The sequence below is a fragment of the Narcine bancroftii genome, chromosome 5, assembly GCF_036971445.1.
Source record: "Narcine bancroftii isolate sNarBan1 chromosome 5, sNarBan1.hap1, whole genome shotgun sequence".
Taxonomy (NCBI): domain Eukaryota; kingdom Metazoa; phylum Chordata; class Chondrichthyes; order Torpediniformes; family Narcinidae; genus Narcine; species Narcine bancroftii.
This window is the reverse complement of record NC_091473.1, coordinates 164,489,409-164,514,191: the sequence shown is the minus strand read 5'-3', so window position 1 is coordinate 164,514,191 and position 24,783 is coordinate 164,489,409. Positions and strand designations below refer to the sequence as shown.

At 39.9% G+C, this 24,783-nt stretch overlaps 1 long non-coding RNA gene across 2 annotated transcripts in view; it reads left to right on the top strand.

Annotated features, from left to right (window-relative positions):
- The window catches only part of LOC138762846 (uncharacterized), a 43,309-nt gene that overhangs the window by 4,870 nt on the left and 13,656 nt on the right, over window positions 1-24,783 (top strand). The window contains exon 3 of one of the 2 annotated variants that reach the window (XR_011357200.1): window positions 10,592-10,882. The exons of the other annotated variant lie outside the window; for it this stretch is intronic. This is a non-coding gene — a long non-coding RNA (uncharacterized lncRNA). Of the gene's footprint in view, window positions 1-10,591; window positions 10,883-24,783 lie in introns of those variants that run through there. 2 annotated transcript variants of the gene reach the window in all.

Sequence of the window (24,783 nt, the reverse complement as noted above, 5' to 3'; positions counted from 1 at the left end):
ACTGCAATCACAGTGTCTGCAGATTTTCGTGCTTTACTTCTCTCTTCTCTCTGCAATATGTTTTGCATAACATTTGCTAATGTCTGACTCAACTTGTTCTTAAATCCTTCAGCTTTTCTGCCTAGTTGTTTTTTTTTACAAATTAATTATTCCAAGTACAATCTGGAAGGCAGCAGTAGAATAATCACACAATATGTATTACACTAATAGAGACCTAGATATGGTGTGAAGGGTAGGCTCTGTGAAGATCTGCGCCACACTGAAGGCACCACATTGACCAGCCAGTATCTTGCTAAGAAATGAATTGTTCCATTTAGTTCTTCAAAAAATGAAATATACACTAAACCGAGTTACATTGTAAGCAGAGTGTATTGGAATATATATTATGTATTCAATGCACTGTAAAATAGACCATTTGTGATGTTGGGGGATCATGCCCATCTGCTTTGTTTGTTCATTATGTCATCTGACATTGCTCAATTTATTCTTTAGGAACTATCAGTCTTCATTGAGTGTCCACAATCATATTCAGTTTATTTCAACATCATCCAAATTGAATCTGATTGGTAGTGTATTTGTGCATGAGCTTGACAACATTCCACTAAATCTGTGCTATTACTCCGATTTACTGAGCTGGATAGACTTACAGATCAGTCCCTGGGGATACATGCACAGATCTATAAACTCCAGCAGCAATCTGTAAGCAGTTGTAGACAAACCATGGCAGTTTGGTATACTTGCATTGCAATCACAAAATTGCCCCATTTTAAAGCAATAAAACAAATGGTTAAATGTCAGTGTTGCTAGCAATATATTTGCAGCACTGTACTCTGATTTGATGAAGACCATTCAGAACATTTGGAAATCTCAGAGATCACGCAATGAACACTGTCCTGGAAATTTTTTCCTTCATGAAATATGACGTGTCAGAGTCAAATCTATCCTGGGAAAGATTGCTTCTTTTTCATTCAAGTTAGTAAATTTGTTCCTGGCCAAAACCAACCCAAAATTTATTTCGATGAAATTTACAATGTAAATCTAATAATACAGACACATGAAAATGTATGCGGTCAAATTTAAAGAAGGTTTTCTCTTCTTGAAATAAATATTATTAACTAAAAATGGAACAATATAGGGCACTGACAGGAAGGGAATAAAAAATAGTCAACACTTACTGGCATCAAACAAGCTCCTTGGTTGTGCTATATTCAGCAACTTGAGAGAGAGAGAGAGACTGTGTTACTGTGACTGTGTCTGTGTAACTGTGTCTGTTACTGTGTGTCTGTGTTACTGTGCATGTCTGTGTCTGTTACTGTATGTGTCTGTGTTATTGTGTCTGTATTACTGTTCTGTGTGTCTGTGTTACTGTGTTACTGTGCGTGAGTGTGTGTGTGTGGGGGGGGGGGGGTGGGGAAGTGTCATAAATACACAGCGGCAACAAGCAACCAGGCAATCTTATCACAAAGAAATGTACTTGAATGCTGTATTTTTCTTTGGCAATATTATATTTTAAGCATAATTTCAAGTATTACACACTTTTTATCGTAGTGAAAACATCTCACTACAATAAAAATATACATTTACAGTATACATTATTTTTCTTTAAAGCTGCTTGTTTTGATAAATGAAGCATGCTGTATTTGTACATAAATAAACTATCAAAAATGACCTGTTCATTTTTTCTTTATTCCTCCTTAAATCTGAATTTTAAAAGTACTGCCTGAGAATCCAGAAAAATGCAAAATCTTGACTGACCCAATCCTGATGCAGGCCGGAATTTACTGTACTTTGTATTGGGACTGATTATTTTGCTGTTCCAGTTTGTCATTATGCTTTTTCCAGCTTGACCAGTGACTGGATGGAGTGAACATGACATTTCTGCCCCACAAATCAACACTGATTTTGTTTTGCAGGCCAGTGGTGGGGATACATAATTAACTTTGTTCAAAAGAGAAATCATATCAATAATTGTATTCATTTCATTTATTGGATCTGGATGATGCTGGGAAGGCCAGTAGTCATGTATATTTCAGATTTCCTATCAAAGGGTGGTGGTGAGCCTCATTCTTGAAGATTTGCAGATCTGTACATGGTACAGATTTGTTGAGGAGAGGGCTTTGGATTTATGTTCACCACAATGAAGGACTGGTGACTACATTTTCAAATCGAGACAGTGTGAGGAACCTGCAAGAGGTGGTGTTCCATGTGCACATTTCCCCTTGTTCCTGTTAGTGGTAAAGGTTGTGGGTTTTGGAGAAGCTGTGCAAGTATGGGCAACACCTATTGTCAGTTACCATGATAGCCACTGTGCGTCAGTGGTGGAATGAATGAATGTTTAGGTCAGTTAACGAGGTATCAATCAAATCAGCTGCTATCTCCAAGATGGGGCTGAGCTGAGTGAGAGTTGTTGACATTGCTCCAATTCAGGCAAGCAGAGAGGCTTCCATCATGTGCCTCACTTTTGCTTTGTTTTATGTGGAAAGTGTCAGGCAGGAGGTCATACATGCAGGATACCCAGTCTTTGACTTGGCTTTTAAGCCACAGTATTTATAGCTTGTTCGGTTGACTAAAACATGAAAATCTACAGACTCCATGGTTGAAGTAAAAACACAATGCTGGAGAAACTCAGCAGGTCAAATGGTGTCCTTTATATAGCAAAGGTCAAAATACATAACCGATGTTTTGGGCTAGAGCCCTTCATTAAGGAATGGAAAAATGTCAGCAAGATGTCTGTCCATGGCTTTATGTACTATCCCACCAAGACCACCCGCAAATTGGAGTAACAACAGTTGATTTTCCGTCTGGGCACTTTCCAGCCGGATGGCATTAACGTCGACTTTTCATGTTTCTGCTAACCTGCTCTCCTCTTCTCCCTTCCTTCCTCTTTCCAGCTTTCCTCCCTCCATTTCCCCTCCCTTCACCCAGCCATTCCTCCTCCCATTGATCACTGCTGTCCCCTCCCTCCCTTCTCCACCTATCTCTTCTTGCCTTTGCAATCACACTCCTCCCTCCCCCCCCACTCTTTTGTTGTTTGGATGCCTGCCAACATTTTTCCATACCTTAATGAAGGGCTCTAGCCCAAAATGTCTGTTATGAATTTTTACCTTTGCTATATAAAGGACACTGTTTGACCTGCTGAGTTTCTCCAGCTTTGTGTTTTTACTTGTTCAGTTGAGTTTTTGGTTCATGAGATCTCCATATATCCAGAGCTATAAATTCCCAATGTTGCTTTTAAATAATCAAGAGCTCAGAGTCATGTCCAAATAATCAACTTTTTTTTGTTACAACCCCCCAGTTAATTTGAGGTTACAGGTACTACCAGATCTTCATTGGCCTGTCCTAATAGTTTTCTTATGGAGTTTGGGCAGAGACGTTGATTTGAATTATTTGCCAATTCTTATGCAGTCAAACAAGCTGGTACAAATAAGTAGGAGGGCTTTCTCTTTAATCTCTCTCACACACATACACTCTCTCTCTCCTCTTTTTTAAAATCTCTTTTTATCTCCCATGTTTCACACATTTCAATACACATTGCAATCCACAAATGTACTTGATGTATTTTAGCTTATTCCTTTAAACAATGCCTAAAGAATGATGCTGGACATTTCATCAGGAAAAGGGTTATCTTTATCTTCTCTCAGTCCAATTGTTCAGTTTAGCTCCACAGTTTGTTTCTCCCTTGGTTGCTTCTGTGACCATTCCTGGACTGGACAAAATACTGTACACTATACTTCTCCTATAGCTCGATTTATCAATATGAATACTGTTATGAGCCCAGAGAACCCAAAACCCCAGCAGCAATAGATATTCACCAAGACAAATGGTTACTTAAACAAAATATCTTTTAATTATCTTTAAACATGAAAACAGAATCAAACTTTAACTTATCCCTATTGACTTACTTAACCTAACTTAACCTCCTTCTAATTCTAAGTGTATGTAATGTGTGTGTAAGTTCAGAAAAGTTCTTTGGTTCACAGTCCAATCTCACTTCTCACTCCTCCAAGTTCACTGGTTGCAGGCAGTTCTTATACTGTGCACAGAATTTAACATTTATAAAGTTTCCCAGGCTTTGGTGCTTGAAAGGTTACCGCTCAGGAAGGTTCTTGAAAGTTTTCAGAGAGAGATTTGTTGTTCCTTTTTTATCAGCCACTTCAGTGTCTTGCTGTTGAAACTTGACCCTTCAGGGTTCTACAGATGATAACCTATTTTTTCAGATCACCACAGAGTTCCTTTTTGTTTCTCTTATTCCAAGTGAAAAATTAGACAGCCAGTCCTCTCCTCTTGCATGAACCACAAGGGCTTTGACTAGGCCATCTTACAAATGGCTTTCCATAATCTTGCCACCATGTCCTTTTCCAGTCCCAGCTGCTTCTTGCTAGCTGTAACACTGTACAAATGATCTGTGTGTGTGTGTGTGTGTGTGTGTGTGTGTGTGTGTGTGTGTGTGTGTGTGTGTTTGTGTGTGTCTCTCTCTCTCTCTCTCTGAGAGAAAGCCTGTTTGACTCTCTCTGCTTGCAAAACCACATGAGCCTCTTACAACAGCAAGCTCTCCTCCAGACAATATGCGGCTCCAACAAGCTCTTTCATCTGTTGCCTTTTGTAAACAACAAATCATTAGTGAAGTCTCTTGAGTACTCTTCAAAGCTTTTGCAAAAGCTCTAAGGCCCCGATATGTCTAGTGATAGGCTTTATCAATAACCACGGTTAAGAGCAGGGGAATGATAAGCTTTAATAAACATAAGACTTTGGCTGGCCCGGATCCAGGAACAGGAATACCGGAAGGGGGGGAGAGAGGTTGACCTTTATGGCCAGGTCATAAGGGGAGGAGACATAGGAGATGAGTCACTAGTGGGTGGGCCAGCCTCATATATATGACAGCACAGAGGTAGAGAATAATATTCAAAGAAAAAACATATAACTACATCTAGCATGGGGCAGAGCTCCAGTATTTTAAATAAGATCTGTTTTAAAATTTTTGTATTTTACCTACCCTAACAAACCTTTCCAAATGTATCTCCCAAAAACATATCTATGTACTCTGTCACAATACCATTGTACTACCAATAAACCACAATCAGAGAGAGAATCATGATTAACAGGCTTTAATCACCTTAAAGAGTCAACACAGCTTGCTTGTTGCTGGCCCAGTTCCAAGGCAGATACTGAGGGAGGAGTTTGGGCACGACAGCCTTTATGGGGATATCTGGCAGGGTGGAGTCACAGGTTCAGGGGGCAGGCCAGCCCATATAGCACATATATACATTTATACACATGGTGGTAGCACCACAACTTTATGAAACAATGCTAAGGCATTAGATGATGTGATTGAATGGAAGTGGTAAAACATGTGATATTATGAAACTAGCAGTAGTAATACCACTGAAGCCAAGGAGCAAGTGGTTAGACTTGTATTAGAGAAGGTCAGTGTCTACGACTTCAGCGCTGGGAACATTACCGGTCAATTCTCAGCCAACTTACAAATGTTGCCTGAATCTTGCAGTAAGAAAACATCGGCTACTTCATTTGCTGAGAATTTGAAACAGCAGCTGAGCATTATGCAGTGATCAGCAAACTCACTTTCGTCCTTTAACTAGAATGAGGCTCTTGTTTAAATAGTTGAAGATGGCTGGGCCCAGAACACTGCCCTAAGGAACTCCTGTCTTGAAGCCGGGATGATCCACAACCAACAAGCACCACCATCTTCTGTGCAAGCTCTGCCTCCAGCCATTGACATGTTACCTTTACAATCTTCAGTTTATCAGGATGTGTGGGTGCCACGCTTGATCTAACAACTGCTCTGAGTGCAGTGGTGGTTTCTTTCACTTTACCTCTAGAATTCAGCTCTGTGGTCCGCATTTGAATCTAAGCTCTAATGAAGTCTGGGCTGATTGAACCTGATCTGTGAACAGATTGTTGGTGAGTAAATGCCACTTGATAATACTGTAATAACTTTGCTGATGGTTGACAGTGGATTAATTAGTGGTAATCAGCCAGATTAGATTTGACCTGCTCCTTGTGCATCAGAGAAAACTGGGGAATTTTCCACATTCTTCAGTTAAAAACTAGGGTTGTGTCTCCAATATAACAGCTTAGGTCGAGGAGCACTGGCCTCAGGTAGTACAACCAAGATGTTGGTCTTGCGTCTTGTATGGCATTCAGTCTCAGGTGTTCCTTAGGCAGAGTGAATCAAACTGGCTAGAGACTGGTTTCTGATCTGGTGAGGATTGGAGAAGGAAGCAAAGATGAACCATCCATTCATGACTGAATGTGTTGGTGAAAGCTTCAGTCTTTTCTCCAGAACCTACAAAGAAGGCTTTGCCAATGTCGAGGATGGTGAATTGTCTTTGAAAATGAAAACTGCAAATGATAGAAATCTTCATTAAAAATATATAAAACTGGATACACTCAACAGGCCATGCAACACGTGTGGGAAGAGAAGCAGAATTAACATTTCTAATCAAAGACCCTTCATCAGACTGGAGAATTATTTTTGTTTCAATATTAAAGAGCTTGCCAAAATCAGACCACAGGTACCTATCAGACTTGAAACCCAGAAAGAAAGCCCTGAAGATGCTGGAAATCCTCCGCAGGTCAGACCATAAGGGTAGGAAGAGAAGCCATGTCAATGTTTCAAGGCCTGAGACCTTCTATCAGAATTAAACATCATGTCATCATCAGCCAACTCACTTTTGTCCTTTTGTTTGAAGGAAGGTCTGGCAGAAGTAGTTGAACATGGACAAATGTTCTAGGACAAATTCTATGATGATGAAGCTTTTCCGAACCAAAATATGATTTTTGCTCCAATGTCTCATGTTGGTCTTTTCCTGTAACCTTCTTACCGGGGTTGAACATGCCCAGTTACGTGAGGCTTAAGAATTTTTTTGGCCAGTAGAAAACATTCATCTGATTGCAGTGATTTTCAACCTTTTTGTTCCCCCAGCACATACCACCTTAAGTAATCCTTTACTAACCACAGAGCACCCATGGCATAGGATGCCATAGATGCACGGTGCTTCGTAAGGGATTACTTAAGGTGATATGTGAGTGGGAAAAAAAATAGTTGCCCTATTGCAATGAACTAATAAAATGCATGTTATAGAGGTCAAAGAATTGTGTGTACTGATCGACTGGAATGCTCACTTCCCTTCCCCCAACTCTCAATGTACATTGCAGAAGTTATATGATATTGCAGCCACAGTCAGAAGTATAAACCAATCACTGCTAATTCCAGTTGAATTCATGGCTGATTGCTGCACAATGTTCAATCCTGTAAGATGAGTAAATTAGCTTTCTCTTGCAAAAATAATCTTATTGCATCCACATACCACTTTTTTCCACATGCAAGAACATTTCATTGTACAAAGATGTTGGCTATTCCACATAAATTTGATTGGCAGAGATTTTTTTGCAGAATTAGGGAATAATGAATTGACGAAATCCCCATTTTGTGTCTGCTAATTTCAGATTGCGTACCCATCAGAACAAAGGATTCATTCAATGGCCCACAAAGAGTTAGGCACATATTTAATCCTTCACGAGGACAGCTCCACACTTAAACTTGATGAAGTTGTCCTTGTTTGTGTATAATAAATGCAATTTATGTGTACAGCTATGCAACTCAATCTCTAAATAAAATGTATGTGAAACATTCAGATATAGTAACACCAGAACCAGAGAGACATGGACACATTGTGAATTTAAAGGTGCACCTATTATTGATTGCGATTAGCCCATGCTCTTTTGCTGAAATAAATAGTGTCGTTAATTTTGCTTCCATCGAGGTTCAATGCCACATAATTTTAGCCTGCAGAAAATAGAAGTCAGAAAATGCATTAAAGCACATCAGCAAAAAAATCAAGCTGTCTTATCCATTTTCCAGTGTAATTTTGGGGATTATTTCAACCACAGTTGAATGCAAGGATTAAAGTAATGCCTTTCAAGCAAGAAACAGAGCATCGAGCATTGACTGAAAAAAACAAAGTAATGGAATGGCTGAAGTCATAATAAAAGTGAAAGGTTGTGCCAAGATGCAAGGACCGGTGGGTGTTAGCTTCAGAGTAGATCAGAGTTCATCAGGAGGTTTCTGCTGGGACTCATGGCTGGGGATGGAAATAGAAGTGCAACACCAGGTGCAAACACAAAGCATTTAATATTGAAAGCTGAGGTAGTGCATTGAAGTGCCAAAATGAGAGAGGAAGTGTGATTCCTCAAGCTTGAGAAAGCTTCATTGGAATGAGATACAAGGACAAGAATAAAGAGTTCAGAATACAAAGAGATGGAGAACAAAAATAGTAAAGTGGCTGGAGGTTCAGGCTCACATTTGCAGACTTAAGCGGGTGCTCCTCATTGTGGTCAGTGTCTGTTAAGGATGTACCCCACTGAGCTGTGACAAGAGCACTCTGAATGGAAGTACCGCCACCACTTCAGAATTTCACCAGAAAGAAAGGTTAGCAGGCAAGAGAAGTTAAAAGGAGTGATGCTGAATCACCTGTCTATATATGAAAATACAGTCATGCATTGCATAGCATCCGTTCGGGCAATGTCCATCGTCACATAATGTTACAAAGCAAGAGCGCTACAGGCGCATAATGGTACAGTACATATGCAACCTATAGTACATGCCTTGATAGTCATAATAAATACCCATGTTACTGGCTTATGTATGTACTGTACTTTCTATCATTATTTTAATATGAATTTTCTCTACTTACAAATAGGTAATCTACAAGTTCTAATTTACATTCTGTGTTCATATCTTCCTCCTGGCTCCTTACTGTTTAAAGCATATTATATCTCAAACTCTTTCCGGTTCTGACAAGGAGGCCATTGACCTGAAACAGTTTCTCTCTTTGGACGCTACTCAACCAGTTGAGCATTTCCAACAGTTTCTATTTTTATTTCAGTTTCCCAATATCTGCTGTGTTTTGATTTGCTGATATATCTTGTAAATTGGACACAGGTTGTACTTTTCCTAGAACATTTATTGACTTCTCATCTTAGCCACCATGTTAATTATCACAATGTTAACCTTTCCATATGTTGTGAAGTGAAATTACATTTTGAATTATTCAAGGTTGTAACATAGACACTGTGTAAACTAGTCATGCGAAAAATACACTCTCTGATATTGTGAACCACCATTACCTCAATTCATATTTATAGTCAGACATTAACTAATATTGGCTTTCAGTAGCTCATTGCAATTGATGCTCTCAGCTCCAGCAGCAACTGTAATTTGGAAATTAACTGAAAAAGTAATGACTTATTCACTGATTCGGAGAGCAGCAGCAATCTACAGATGCGTGGTGGAAGGTTTCCTGACCGGCTGCATCCAAGTCTGGTATGGGTGGGGGGGGGGGGGGGGGGGGCGCCAATACCCTTGAAGGTAAAGCCTTCCAAAATGTAGTAGACACAGCCCAGAATATCACAGGCAAAACACCAGCAAAAACATCTACAGAGAACACTGCCGTCAGAGATCAGCAGCAATCATCAAGGATCCACATCACCCAGCACACACTCTGTTCTCACTGCTGCCCTCAGGAAAGAGGTAGAGGTGGCACAAGACTCACACCACCAGGTTCAGACACAGCGGCTACCCTTCCATTATCAGACTTCTCAACAATAAACTCAATCAGGGACTCATTTAAGGACTCTTACTTTTGCACTTTATTGATTTTGTTCTTCTCTGTATTGCACAGCTTGTTTACATGTGTAAGTTACATGTGTAAGTTAGCACAGTTTTTTTGTACTGCCAGTAATTCCGTCTTGCCCACAGGAAAAAAATTCTTAGGGTTACCTGTGACGTCATGTCCTTTAACAGTACATCTGAAATCTGAATCTGTTCTGAAATTTGAATGTGACCACTTCACCGGAGCTGCAAATAATTTTAACTCTCACAGTGACAACGTTTTCGCAGTTTAGAATAAAACCCAAGTGGGTCATCATTGAGCAAGCATAGCTAACAAGTATAGGAATTTCTACACACAAGACAAAGGAAACTATTATTGTCCAGGTGATTTGTAGAAGTGAAGATACTTAAATTGGTTATTGTACAAAATCTGTGTTACTTTAAATTAATTTGCTCCAAAAATGTTACAAATTGATGCTGTTTGTAAAGCATTTTAAAAAATGTGTTCACTTGCCAAATAGCCTACCCCTAATATGATATTTCATAATTTTTCTATGTCTCTTAACCATCTCAGAGACAATTGCTCCAACTCCTACTCCCACCCTAATCTTAACATTGCAAATATTAACTCTATAGGAAGATTTGGAGCTTGGCTTTATTCTGTATTATAGACTGATTCAACACTTTTTCAATAATCGTTATACAAAGCTGGCCATATTTAACCTGTCGACTCATCATCTCCCAGCTGCACACATAAGAAAAGAAGAAACAAAATTATATCAGATTTCTATGTGAATTGAAATCAGGTTTTTTTTCCCCTGTACAACCCAATCTCTCAAAAAAATAATTTGATTGTGTGTCATTTAGTTTTTATTGCATTGATTCCTAAGGGAAGTGAATAGAATTTCAGTGTCATTTGCAGGTATTTTCTTCTGCCATGACTTTTATGTGTTCTTGTAGGATTGGCCTCAAACATTATAAATCACAGGACATGAAAACACATTGAAGCTGAAGGCTGCCTATCTGTCATCTTTAATGTAACCACAGAGCATCACTCAGTCATACAACCCTTTTGGTATGTGTTTATTGTCCTTTTTCATTTTACCAGGACCCAATTCTTCCTGAACAACAATGATGTATTAATCTCTGAGGCAAAAAAAATACGTGAACTTCAGTAGCAAACGCAGAACAAAGAACAAAGTGCCTACATGAAAGAGAGAAAAAAACCTCACACTAATCCAAATTCCATGGGGTAGCAATGCACAGTTATGCCTGAGGTCTTATTATTCCCAACCCCACAGTAACAGAAATTGTTTGATGCTTTTAGTTGAATTTGATCTGTTACACAGCAAAGATCAGTTTTTGCTTTATTGGTATGAAGGCTACTGGGTATGTTCAGTGTGCCAGGTTTCAGAATTAAGTTATACCAGTCCACGATCAGAACAGTTCTTTATTCTCTCTGGAAAGCTGAAAATTGAGTGCAATAAATATTTATTTCACAGCTTTAATTTTTAAACCACTTTTTGAACACCTAATAGCATCTAACAACAGTTGACTATATATATATATATATATATATATATATAAATCTTAGAACATTGAGGCTTTTATTTCTGCTCTCAGGGCCCATTTTTACCATTACTGCTAGCATGGTCCCTCATTCAAATTCATGGTAGGAGCTAGGCAACAGTTTCAATGAGAGGAACCACAGATGCAGGAAAAACTGGAATAATCCACAAAAGGTTGGAGGAGCTCAGCAGGTCAGGCAGCATCTGTGGGAGGCAAAAAAAAAAAACTGGCAACGTTTCGGGCAGGACCCTTTCATCAGGAATGGCAAGGAATGGACAGATGCCTGAATGAAATGGTGGGGGAAGGGAGGAGAGGAGAACAGGTTAGCGGGTGAATACAGGTTTGGTTGTGGGGGGGGGGGGGTGGGGAAAGGTGGTTTAGAAATGGGATTAAACATTCAAAAGATGAACAAATGTGCTGGAGAAATTCAGTGGGTCATGCAACATCGAAAGAATAACTGACATTTTGGGCCTGGGCCTGAAGCATTGGCCACCCTTCACTTCCTATATTGTATTTCCTACATTGGAGAAACTCAGCAAGTCACACAGCAGCAAGAGGAAGTAAAGGGTGACCAACGTTTTGGCTCAGGCCATTAGCCTTTACTTCCTATTGATCCTGCATGACCTGCTAAATTTCTCTAACACATTTGTATATTGCACCCAACTGCTGTTCCCTGTTTTAGGTGGTTTTTCCAAATACCACATGAGCACATCACTGATTATTTTGAAACAAATTCAAGTTTACATTTGCACAAGCATTCAGTGCACACTTTTATCACAGGAAAAAAATTTGCACAGCTTAAAATTTTGGTACACACTGACTACTAAAAATTAGGACTTGACCCCAGAATCTCCAAATGTTCTTGTTTCATTCCAGAAGCTTGGAGGTGATGACGGGGAAGAGGCAGAGGATTAAGGAAGGTGCACTCTGGAGGAAGGAAGGGTGTTGGGCAAATAGACAAGCTGGGGGACAGAAAAGGTAAGGGAAGGAGGAGGAAGAATGGGGCCAGAGAGATAAGGTAGAGAAGGAAAGGGAAAAGGTTACGAGAAATTGGAGGTTGATGTTGGGTCGATTTTGAACAGCTAAGTTTCTCTAATGGTACTCAGTCTGTGCGTTGTTGTCAACCCACATTTAATGCTTTTACTAATTATCCAAAAGAAAGTGATTTGTTTCTTTGTTGAACTGCTGTAGTCTTTGTGATGAAGGAGCTTTTACAGTGCAGTGGGGTTGAAATTTGAAGGGGGCAATGAGGTTCAGTAATGTGTTCCAGATCAGAAGGTTTTGTGGGTTTCATAGATAAGGTGCTGTGTTACCATGTGCATTGTGGCCATTACCTTTTCAAGGTGGTAGATGTGATGGAGTCAGAAGATGCTTTTGAAATGGTTTGTAAAAATGCACTGGTAAATTTAGCAGGTGGGACTCACTGAAAACAGGATACTTCAGTGAATGGGGGTCGAGGATATGCTTGGATTAAGGGGGATTTCTCTTCTTGCATCATGCAAATTTATTTAAATACCATGATGTTCACAGTGGCTACATTCATCTGATCTAAATTGTTGAAGAATTTAAGAATTTAGAAACATATCAAAAGGCTTTGTTCATTTTTTGTTACTAATGCAGTCTCCCAGTATTAATAATTGTTTATTCATTTAATAATTTAAAATGCACAGCCAGATTCAAATTCAACAATTTAATCATATCAAAGTATATTTTAATAACTGGACCTCACAAGGAGGGGAAGTTAATATTTATATGAGTGCAAGAAACCTTGTATATCTTGTATAAAGACATTTGTAGATGTTGTCGACATGGACTTTAGTAAGGCCTTGGACAAGGTCTCACATAGGAGATTAGTTCAGAAGGTTCAGACACGAGGTATCCATGGAAATTGGATTCAAAATTGGTTGTGTGGGAGAAGTCAGAGAGTAGTAGAGGATGATTGCATCTCAGACTGGAGGCCTGTGAGTAGTGGTGTGCCTCAGGGATCGGTGCTGGAACCATCGTTGTTTGTTAACTATATCAATGATCTGGATGATAATGTAAGAAATTGGATCAGCAAGTTTGCTGATGACACTAAGATTGGAGGCATTGGAGACAGTGAGGAAGGCTTTCAAAACTTGCAGAGGGATTTGGACCAACTGGAAATATGGGCCTGAATATGGCAAATGGAATTTAATGTAGACAAGTGTGAGGTGTTGGATTTTGGAAGATCAAACCAAGGTAGGACATACATAGTAAACAGGAGGGCAATGAGGAGTGTGGAGGAACAAAGGGATCTGGGAATACAGATACATAATTCCCTGAAAGAGGCATCACAGGTATACAGGGTTGTAAAAAAAAAGGCTTTTGGCATCTTGCCCTTCACAAATCAGATTACAGGAGTTGGGATGTTATGTTGAAGTTGTACAAGACATTGGTGAGACCAAATTTGGAGTATTGTGTGCAGTTCCGGTTGCCAAATTATAGGAAGGATATCAGTAAGATTGAAAAAGTGCAGAGAAGATTTACTAGGATGTTGCTGGAGTTGAGTTACAGGGAAAGATTAAACAGGTGGAGACTTTATTCCTTAGAGCATAGAAGAATAAGGGGAGAGTTGATAGATGTTTACAAAATTATGAGAGGTATAGGCAGATTAAATGTGAGTAGGCTCTTTCCACTTAGATTAGGAGAAGATAAATGCAAGAGAACATGGCTTTAGGGTGAAATGGGAAAAATTTAGGGGAAACATGAGGGGGAACTTCTTCACTCAGACAGTGGTGGGAGTTGGAGCGAGCTGTCATCTGGCATTGTAAATGCGGGATCACTTTTACATTTTAAGAATAAATTGGATAAATACGTGGATGGGAGAAATTTGGAGGGTTACGGACTGGCTGTAGGTTGATGGGACTAGTGGATTTCAGCATGGACTAGAACGGCCAAATGACCTGCTTTCTGTGCTGAAGTTTTCTATGGTTCTCAAGCCACAGATTAATATCTAGTTGGATTGGCCTAGCCTGCCTTCATCTTAAAAGAAGAAGAAAATTGCAAACAGTGCACTTTTGATCAAAGGACTCTCCATTGTTCAAATTTAGACATACAGCATGGTAACAGGCCCTTTCAGCCCACGAGCCAGTGCCATCTAAATACACCCAATTGACCTACACCCCCAGTAAGGTTTTGAACTGTGGGAGGAAACCGTTGCACCACCACGCAGACATGGGGAGAACGTACAAATTCCTTGCAGTCAGCGCTGGATTCAAACTCTGGGTCACTAACACTATAACAGCCTTGCACTAACTTCTTCGCTAACCATGCCACCCCAAAGCCACTTCCAAAAAGTTATTTTTAAAAATCCCAAAAGGGACTTGCTTCTTCCAATTCTGTTTTCCTTTCTACTCGGATCACGCAAGATCCCACGGACTTTGGAAATAATGGGGACTGATACAGGAGCTCTTCATAGTTACAACAGTGACTGATGTTTTATGCCATATGCATTACCATTTTGTCAGCCTTAACACACATCATGGAAAATTCCAAAGTAAAGCCTGGTCAAAATTTCGAGCCAATATTTTAAGGGTGATACCTGTTTTTAATGAATAACACTTAAACACTGAATGATTTTAAAGTTTTACGTGTCAAGACTTTTTCAAAATCTCTTCATCTTCTTCCTTTACTCAGATTTGTATTTCTCAGTCTACATTTTGTTTTTTTTATACAATGGTTAAAATCATAATCTCTGCATTCTATTTGTTGTTTTCCCGTCTATGGCACTTCTTCAAGTTACTTGACTAAACGGTCTGCTCACTGCCCCTTGTTGATCAACCCATCTGATGGCCCCAAATTTAAAGGCAGTCAAGACAGAGTAAATCCAATTCAATTTTATGCATCAATCATACCTTACTTCGTAAGAAAATTACGTGGTTTAAAATCTGAAATTCTGGGCTCGAGTTTTAGGTGTGGTATAGGGGTTGGAACATTTGTACATTCATCCTGGCTATGTGTGAAGGGAAGATCCTTTTGGTGTGACTTGGCAGAAATTTTGACAACAATTATAGAAGTGGATTTTCCATTGGAACCAGAACTTTATTCATTGAGCAATGTTATGGTTATTGGCATAAAACCATCAAAATATCAAATACAGTTCGTGAGGATTGCACTAGCAGTAGCCAGGAAACGTATCGCTGTTACATGGAAGTCTGACTCCCCCCTACTTATTACTTGCTGGAATATAGAAATGCAAAGTGTGTACCCCAGAAAAGATAACATAATCATGGAAAGAAATATGGCGTGTCTGTTAACCATACCTGTTAAAATACAACAACTCGAAAAGGTTAATAGCGTTGAATTCCAGAAGATCAAGATCTGGACTAATTAATGAAGACATGCTCAAACTCCCCTTTTATTTATGTTAGCAGTTGGGAGGGGGAGGGGGAGATTTGGGCAATCACATGAGACAGTGTAATTTTAAATACTATTTATATGATGGATGACTTGGAAAAATTAAAATAAAATATTCAAAAGAGATAGAATAAATCAATGTTCTCGAGCTTCTGAGTGTGAACTGATTTTCTCAGCCTCCATCTTTTCATTGCTGACTCAAACAACATAAATGTATTAAATTCCACCACCTTTGCATCTCTAATTTCTACCTAATGTCCAAAGACTTTATATCTCATGAACTACAGTTCAGCATTAATGATAAATTTTAGTTTGCAATTTCAAATATTTGGTTATTCCTGAGAATTGTTCCAGTGCTATTCAGAACATTCACATTGTTTTGGCTGATACTGTATCACTTCTGTTCCTTGTTTTTAACACAAGCTGGAAAATTTACTCAGCCTTTCTTCTGATTTCTGTTCTTTTCTCAACTTCACATTGTCTGACTTCCCTTTCTTAGTTTCTCAAATTCCTTTTCTGTGGACATGCAGTACAATGAACAATATGTACTTAGCTCACTGACTACCAGAGCACACCCCTATCAAATCAGTATCAGACATGGACTCCTTCCCTTTCTGCTAGTGCCTTCATCTCTACTTCTGCTGACATCATTTTTCCATATGCCCTTACAGCCCCCTGAGTAGGTCTTGCTACAGGCTTCTAAACTCGACTTTGTGTTCGCTAATTTCAGTTAGTAAGCACTGCCCACCATTGTTCAGTCGGCACCTGTTGGCAACAATTTTGCCATTCACAAGTCTTCAGTTCTTAGGCAGTCTCTTGTGATCGAGTAAGACTTGCTTCAGTTCTCCTTTTGTGGTCGAATAATGAGGCCAAACTGATTATAGACAGCAAAGCAGGTGCCTGATTGGGTGGCAATTGGGCAGCTTATGAGGTAGTGTTTTAGTGCGCTCTTGTGATCTTCCAGTAGATGAATGATCTTCAGATTCTCAATGTTCTTCTGAATGCTCCTTCTCCACTTTGAGCAGTCTGGGGCCAGGGATTTCTAGCATTCGCTAGAAATTTTGCATTTAGTCAAGAAGGTTTGTGGAACATCCTTGAAACCTTTGCTTTGTCTGCATGGTGACCTCTTCCAGAGGCAAAGCATAAAATTCTGTGTGGTGATGGGCATGCAAATGACATAGTGCCCTTGAGCTGATGGAACGTATTTTGGCCACAGTGATGGAGACAATGTTCATGGGAGACATTGTTTGTTTATTTTTCCAACAGATTTGGAGGATTTAGCACCTTCCATTAATCTTTCATTCGGATTCTCACTATCTCTAGACACATTTTTGCAGGATCATTTGGCATTTCCTGTGGATTTGCCACCTCAACTCTTTTGCTTTTAACACAACCTACCCTATCATAGAGTTCTCTTCAGTATTTTCAATTAATTGCTGTTTGAAATCTAACAAATGTTTTCATAAAAATTAACATCTCACCTCACATGGCCTTGTGCATTTATTTCCCCACAGCCAGTGATGATCCCAGCTCTGGAATCCTCTGGAGCCACCCCACTGCTGCACCCTCCAAAACCCAAACTTTCTGGATTCGCCCCCTCACTAATTTCAGGGCGAGGAGAGGAAGACAGAACCAACCTGACTCTACCTTGCCAGCGTCTGGGACTATAGACAATAGACCAGCTCTGGAGTCTGACGTCATAAAATCTGCTGGGCAATGGAACTATTTGAGAGAGATAGGAAACAACATGGGAGCCAGAGAAGGAAGAGGAATATGGATGGGAAGAAAGGGCGGGAAAATGAGGATGTAAAGGAGGATGAAGAGAAGAGAGAAGTGCAGGCTGAGAAGGAGGAGAAAGAGAGGGAGAGGCAAGAAGGAGAGAGAAAAAGGAGGAGAGAATTGGGCAAGGTGAGGAGAGAATGAGAGAAAGTAAAGGGGGGGTGAAAGATTGAAAGACGAGGAAAGAGAGAGAAGGAGGGATGTGGAGAAAGTTATCAATTGATGCACTATACTAAGGTAAGGGGTGAGACAGAGAGAAAGGGTGTGAGAGAGAGAGAGAGAGAAAGAAGTTGTAGAGAGGTTGGAAAGGGGAAATTCAGCAAAGATACAATCTCTCCTGGATCAGATATCCAGACTTGGCTACTAGAAGTGAAGGTCAGATAATTTGCTATCGACTCTTCAACTACTGGATCAAGTCAACACTCCCTTCCCTCAGCCTCTCTCCTCACTCCTTCCGAAGACAATATGTTTTCTTGTGGACAATTCTAAAATATTGGTATTCTATTACTGTTTAACAGTGCAATTAAAGACACTATGTATCTCATAGCTCAACAATAATTGCTCAGTAGTTCTAATTAAAATCTTATATTTCTAACTTTTGCAGTTCATTGATCTGAAACATTAACTTCAGCTCGGGGTTTAATACGATCATTCCCCAGAGGCTGGTGGAGAAGCTGTCCTCACTGGGACTCAACACCTCTCTCTGTAACTGGATTCTGGACTTCCTAATGTAAACATCACACTCAATCCTGGTCAGTAGTAGAATGTCTACCATTGTTACACTGAGCACTGGTGCACCTCAGGTCTGTGTGCTCAGCCTGCCTGTTCACGCTAATGAACCACGACTCCATCGCCAGATCCAGCTCAAACAGGATCATCAAGTTTGCAGAAGACAACAGTCGTTGGCCTCAACAGCAACAATGATGAGTCACTCTCCAGGACAAGGTGGAAAATCTCATGATATAGTGCAAGAATAACAACCATATTATAACTCTTCAATGTGGACAAAACAAAGGAGATGATCATGGACTTCAGGAGGGCCAGGAGCAACCTCTCTCCACTACACATCAATAACATTGCAGTGGAGAGTACCAAGTTCCTTGGAATCCACTTAACAAGTGACCTATTGTGGACACACAAGATCTCTCACTTGTCAAGAAGGTGCAACAGCACTGCACTTCCTGAGAAGACTGAAGCAGGCAAGGCTTCCGCAGGAGGTCGAGCAAGAGAATCCTGGGCCGGCTGCATCAGAGAGGATCACTGGAGTCTCCCTCCCTCCCATCGATGTGATCTACTGGGATCGTTGTCTGAGGAGGGCATGCAAAATCATTGAGGATCCCTTACACCCCACAAACATCTTTCAGCTGCTGCAGTTGAGAAAGAGATCCAGGAGTACCAGGGTGAGAAACAGCTTCTTCCCATGGACAGTGAGAATGCTGAACGACTAAAGGAACTGTTTACATTAACCATCCGAGACTCCCGTGTTCACAAAACATGCTTTATTTATTTATTTTTATATATTATAACAGAATATGTTGTGTTTTATATTGTATATCAATATGATTTTGGGAGATAAAGTGTGGCAGTTTTTTTTTAAGTATACGTCACATATAAACATTTCAAAGCAGATCTCATTTAAAACACTGGAGCTCTGCTCAAGCTGGACATTCCGGCTCCAAGAGCCTTTGCAAAACCTTTGAAGAGTGCCCAAAGGACTTAACTAATGGATTGTTGTTTTGAAAAGCAACAGGTGAAATAACTCGTCGAAGCCACAGGCTGTCTGAGTGCAGTTTGCTGTTCTAAGAGGGTCATGTGGTTTTTGCAAGCAGAGAGGGAGTAAAACAGGTTTTTCTCTGAGAGAAAGAGAAAGAGAATTCAGTTATGCAGTTCTACTGTTCAGCAGCAGCATTTGGGACTGGAACAGGACAAGCTGGAAAGCTTGTGGAAAAATCCCATTTTGAAGATGGGTTGTGTCCCTTGTGGCCCATACAAGAGGAGAGGACTGGCTGCTTAATGTTTCACTTGAAATAAGGGAAACAAAAGGAAACTCTGTGGTGATCTGAAAGAAAGAGGTTATCACCTGTTAGGTCTGCTTTGTTCATGAATGAGTGAGACAAACACCAGACTGAGTCGAAATCAGGGTTCTTTGTTCTTTATTACCGGATTGTAACACTTGCGACTAACCATGTTAGTCGGAGAATGCATTCTGCCGTTATCAGCAAAATGGTGATTTTTTATACCCTTGGATACGTGCTTAGAACATCATCATATCATTACTTGTCCAATGACTAAAACTGTTGCTATCCTTTCCCTGCTAGCTTCCTGCCTCTCAATCCATCAATGTCTCTCTTATCTTGTAAGTACAAGGATGCATTCACATCTTGTTACAGCCCTGTCCATCTCCCAAACACTCCCTGTAACTCCTTACACATTCCCATCTCATGATGTTTTACCTTACACACCTAGAAAACCCTGATGGGGCAAGTTTCTTCGGAAAGACACTGAAGTGGCTGATTAAAAGGGAATCAGTTTTGTGGGTGTCCAGTGAACAACAAATCTCTCTCTGAAAACCGACAAGAACCTTCCTGAGTGGTAACCATTTACGTTTCAAGCACCAAAGCCTGGTGAACTTCATAAATGCTAAATTTTGTGCACAGTATAAGAATTACCTGCAACCAGTGAACTTGGAGGAACGAGATGTGAGATTGGACTGTGAATCAAAGAAGTTTTCTAAACTCACACACACATTACATACATGTGCGCTTAGAATTAGAAGGGAGTTAAGTTAATAGTAATAGTTAAAGTTGATCCTGTTTTCATGTTTAAAGATAATTAAAAGCCCCATTTGTTTGGTCTTGGTGAATTTCTATTGCTGTTGGGTTTTGGGGTCCTCTGGGCTCATAACAATATGAATACTTGTCCTGCATGCATATTGTTTGACTGGATGTGTGTTATATCTGTGTCTGCATGTTTTGCACTAAGGACCAGATTATGGTGTTTTGTCAGATTGTACTTGAGCAATCAGATGACAATAAATTTGACTAACATTTTTTCTGTCCACAAATTCAGCATTTGCAGCATTTTCTGTTCTCTGAATTTCAGTATCCATGTCTCTATCATAAATCACATGTGTCTGATTCAATCACGACCACTTGAGTGAATTTTGTGCAATTTGGAAGGACAGGTTTTTTTTAAATCCAGAACTAAAGGTGTTAATTCCCACAGTTAGACTCTTTGTAACACGAGCACCAGATGTGCCTGAATATATTAGTGTACAGTAAAAATGATTGAAGCAATTATCCCCACATCATGGAGGAGACCAAGTCAGATAATCAATCTATAAATCCTACCCACTCTGAGGATCAGCTCTGCCTTCATTTGTATGGCCCTTGGCTTTAACTCTGCAATGAAAACCCAATGTGAAGCATTCATGAATACAGATTCTCCCTGTGTGCACAGTATTTCTGAAGTAGAAGGCCCATAATGGTCATCTTCACTTTGTCAACACATGGTAATACAAATAAATTATTTTCTTTTATTTTCCAAAACATGTCACAAACAGGTGTCTTCAAAGAGAGGTAAAAATGGAATATAATCGTGATTTGCATTTGGTCAAGTACTGATGTGGTAGTCTAGATAACCTACTCAGGTTCTGATGAGGCTTAGAGATATGGTTATAATTAATAAATCACTTGTTTGATCATATTTGTGACAGTAATTGATGACAATGTCTATTTCTTATAGTTCTGCTTCTGTTTTTGAGACAACTTAAAACCAGATTCAAATCTTATAACCTCCAGCTGAACACACCCCATAGATTTTTGCAGATAGGGAGGAAAAGACCAAACCCTGTAAAATAGTGGCAACACCCACCAGAAGTAAATCAATAATTGAGCTGCTCTTGCATGAGGATGGATGTCTTTAAAGAGCATTGGTGTTAGTGGACTGCCGCAGTGTTGCTCCTCCTCTTTGAACACTACGAGGTTTAGAGGGGCCATAAGTTAAGGCCAAAAACTGCCGCACTGGTGTCAAATCAGCATTTCAAACTGATCTGCGTTATGACTTGATACTTTGAGGAGTGTGAGAGTAGCATTCCTGAATGGCCTGACAAATACCGCAAGCACTACAAAGGCGAAGACCCACAACCATCCCCAACGAAAGGCCCGTGTGCTCAGTGAGTTCTTCAACTCAAATAAAGTCCATTGCAAAGTGCACAGACTGGAAGCGCAAGCGAAGGACAGTTTGCTCAAAAGCTCTTCTCTGATGGCCTCCAGAGCTTTCCACACAAATTGTATCAGTACAAGCCGCTACTCACACAATGCAATCCTCAGGGGTTTCAATCTTGAAGGAACAATTATTGTTCACAAATCAATATCATACCTATTGCAGCTGCATTCAAATTAAACTTTGGACCCAGAGCATTTATGTATAAACCCTGCAGAGTGAATTTTGAAACGATTTTGTCTGTTATGGAACAGAAGAAAAAGGGTTAAATCAAGGCAGATGCATAAATCCTGTGGTTGAAATGACTGATGAGGGAATCTGCAAGTTTGCTTTTGTTTTCCAGCAGTGTAAATGGTAACTTCTATCTGTCATACTGGATAGTTCAGCTCTTAAGCCTAATTACTGGTTTATGGCTGTTTGCAAGGAAATGGTTGAATGGTTTGCACAGATGGCTTTTGTCTGAACAAATGAATAAAGAAGTGGAATTTATGGTTAGGAAAGCAATGAGAGTATTGAAGTTGGACAGGGAAGTACGAGGTCCCTTTGTCATACAATGAATGCTTCAATTCTTGTTGAAATAGGGCAGGCCTGCAAAGTGAGGAATCCGGATGGTTAGGTTTGACATTAAGAAAAAAACACATTATCCAAAGATGATTTTTTTTGGCAGGAAGAATATTCTGTACAACAGGGTAAGCGGTACATCATGAAATAAAACAAATACCGGCTAAAGAGAATGGGTGTTTGAACATCACGTAACTTTCTTCATTGAAGTTGATGTCATCTCTGAGAGCGAAATAAGTTGCTATTGGAAGCAAGTATGCAAAGGAATGGGGTAAAGAGAGATAGGTCTTTTGAGCTGTGTGGTATCATTTACATAATAAAGACATCGGTAGGTTGCGTGCCATGATAAAAGTCATTACGAGATACTGAAATTTAAAGTTGCCACAAAGCAGAATGTAATGCAATGTCATTTTACAGATCAATGGGTAAAGCTGTAAGGCTACCAGCAATCTAGAAGTCAGGGATAAATAAAGATTATATTGATCTTCATGAGTACATAGATAGATAAATTGTGTTCTAACAGTTCTAATATTAAAGTATAATTAAGGATGCAATGCATGATTACCCAATATGCAAGGAAGAATCTAGTCACTGCTTGGCATAAATTCAGGAGGTCCTAAAGGAATGGCTGATACAAGAAGATTAAAGATTTATATTTTTGCAGTAAATGAGATTCAACGTGGTCACAATTTAACAGATGTTGAGGAACAGCAATACATTTTAGTCATGGATTGAGTATAATGTAACTCACTTTTATACCTATGGACTTCTTTAATCGTTCCCTACAACAAGATGAAGTTACCGCCAGCTTTAAGAAGTCAACTACTGTCCTGGTATCAAAAAAAGCAAGACAAGCATGCCTCATTGACTATCACCCAGTTTCTCTGTCACCCCCATCATTAATGCCAGCCTCCCACACAGCCTCAACCCACTACATTTTGCCCACCTTTGCAACAGGGTAGGACAGTTGGCGTAGCGGTTAACGCAATAGCGCCAGCAATCAGGACAGGGGTTTGAATCTCACGCTGTCTGTAAGGAGTTTGTACGTTCTCCATGTGACTGTATGGGTTTTCTCTGGGGGCTCCAGTTCAATCCCACCATTTGAAATATACTGAGGGTGTAAGTTAATGGGGTGTAAATTGGGTGACACAGACTCGAGGGCTGAAATGACCTGTTACAATGCTGTATGTCTAAAATGTTTAAAAAAAGTCTGCGGCAGATGCTGTCTTCCTTGCTCTGCACTCTACACTGGAACATCAGCACAATTAAAACCTAACTCCTATTTATTGCCTACAGCCCCACCTTTAACACCATAGTCCCAAACAAACTCATCCCTAAACTGCAAGAGGATCCTTGACTTCCTGAACTGTAGTCAGTGGTGATTGGTGATAAGACATCATGGGTTGTCAAACTGCTCTAACACCATCTAGACGATGGAGGGTGACACCACCATCATAGGCCAGATCTCAAATAAAAGAGACCGAGTATAGGAAGGAGACAGAGAACCTGGTAGCATGGTGTCAGGATAACAACCTCTCCCTCAAAGCAAAGGAGCTGTTCATGAATTTGAGGAGACAGAGAAGATACCAAGTCCCTGCATATATCAATGGTGCTGGTGTGGAGAGGTTCTAGTTCATAGGAGTAAATATCACGAACAACCTGCCCTGGTCCAAACATGCAAATGACCAACTAAGAAAGCACATCAAAGACTCTACTTCGTTAGGAGACTGAGAAAATTCAGCACGTTCCCAAGGTTTCTTCACAATCTTTACAGATCCAGCTTTCTGTCATAGAAAGCAACAGCTTGGTTTGGGAACAGCTCTGCTCCGGACCACAGAAAACTGTATGGTGTTGTAAATGCAGCTCAGGTGATCCAAAAACCCGACCTCCCCTCCAATGACTCCAGCTGTCTCGGGAAAGCTGCTGATATATCAAAGGACCATGCAACACTGGTTACACTGGACAACAATTTTATTACAAAAAGATTTGTTTCCTGAAAATAAATGGAGAATTATGATAGATAACTTCAAGCTGAACACAAAGATAATTTCAGATTTGCTGCATCACATAGGAAGTTGGAGAAATATTCAATTAAACTTTAATGAATTTAGCATGTTTAATCACATAATGATGCTCTCATGTTGACTGCACATGTTACACAACAAATGAAAGGAGCCCAGGGTTTGTCTTGGTCACCAATTTTACAACCAAAGAAGAGCTCATTAACTTTCTTAATAAGTGCAATCACGCTGCGTCTTTGAGCCTTAAGCGTATACTCGCCACAAATGTAACAGAATGTATCACAGCTGTTGCAACATTGATGAGACATTTCTGTTGGATTGAATCTTCCCAAAGACAATAAATGCTATTGCTAAGTGCACTCACTATGCTATTGGCTGAAGAACATGTTTATCAACATGTGTTCAATTTATAATCAATGTAATGCACAGCATCTGTGAATATGAGCTGCTTTTATAGCCTGTCTGCATCTATCCTGACTAAGCTAGCCCAGGCCTAAGACATTTGCAGAGCACATGTACTGAGTGCATGCCCAGGCATGCTTGGACTGGCCCAAACAGCTTGCTTTGTGGGCAATATGCTAGTAGACTTGAAATATGACAGGAAATCTCAAAAATAGATTA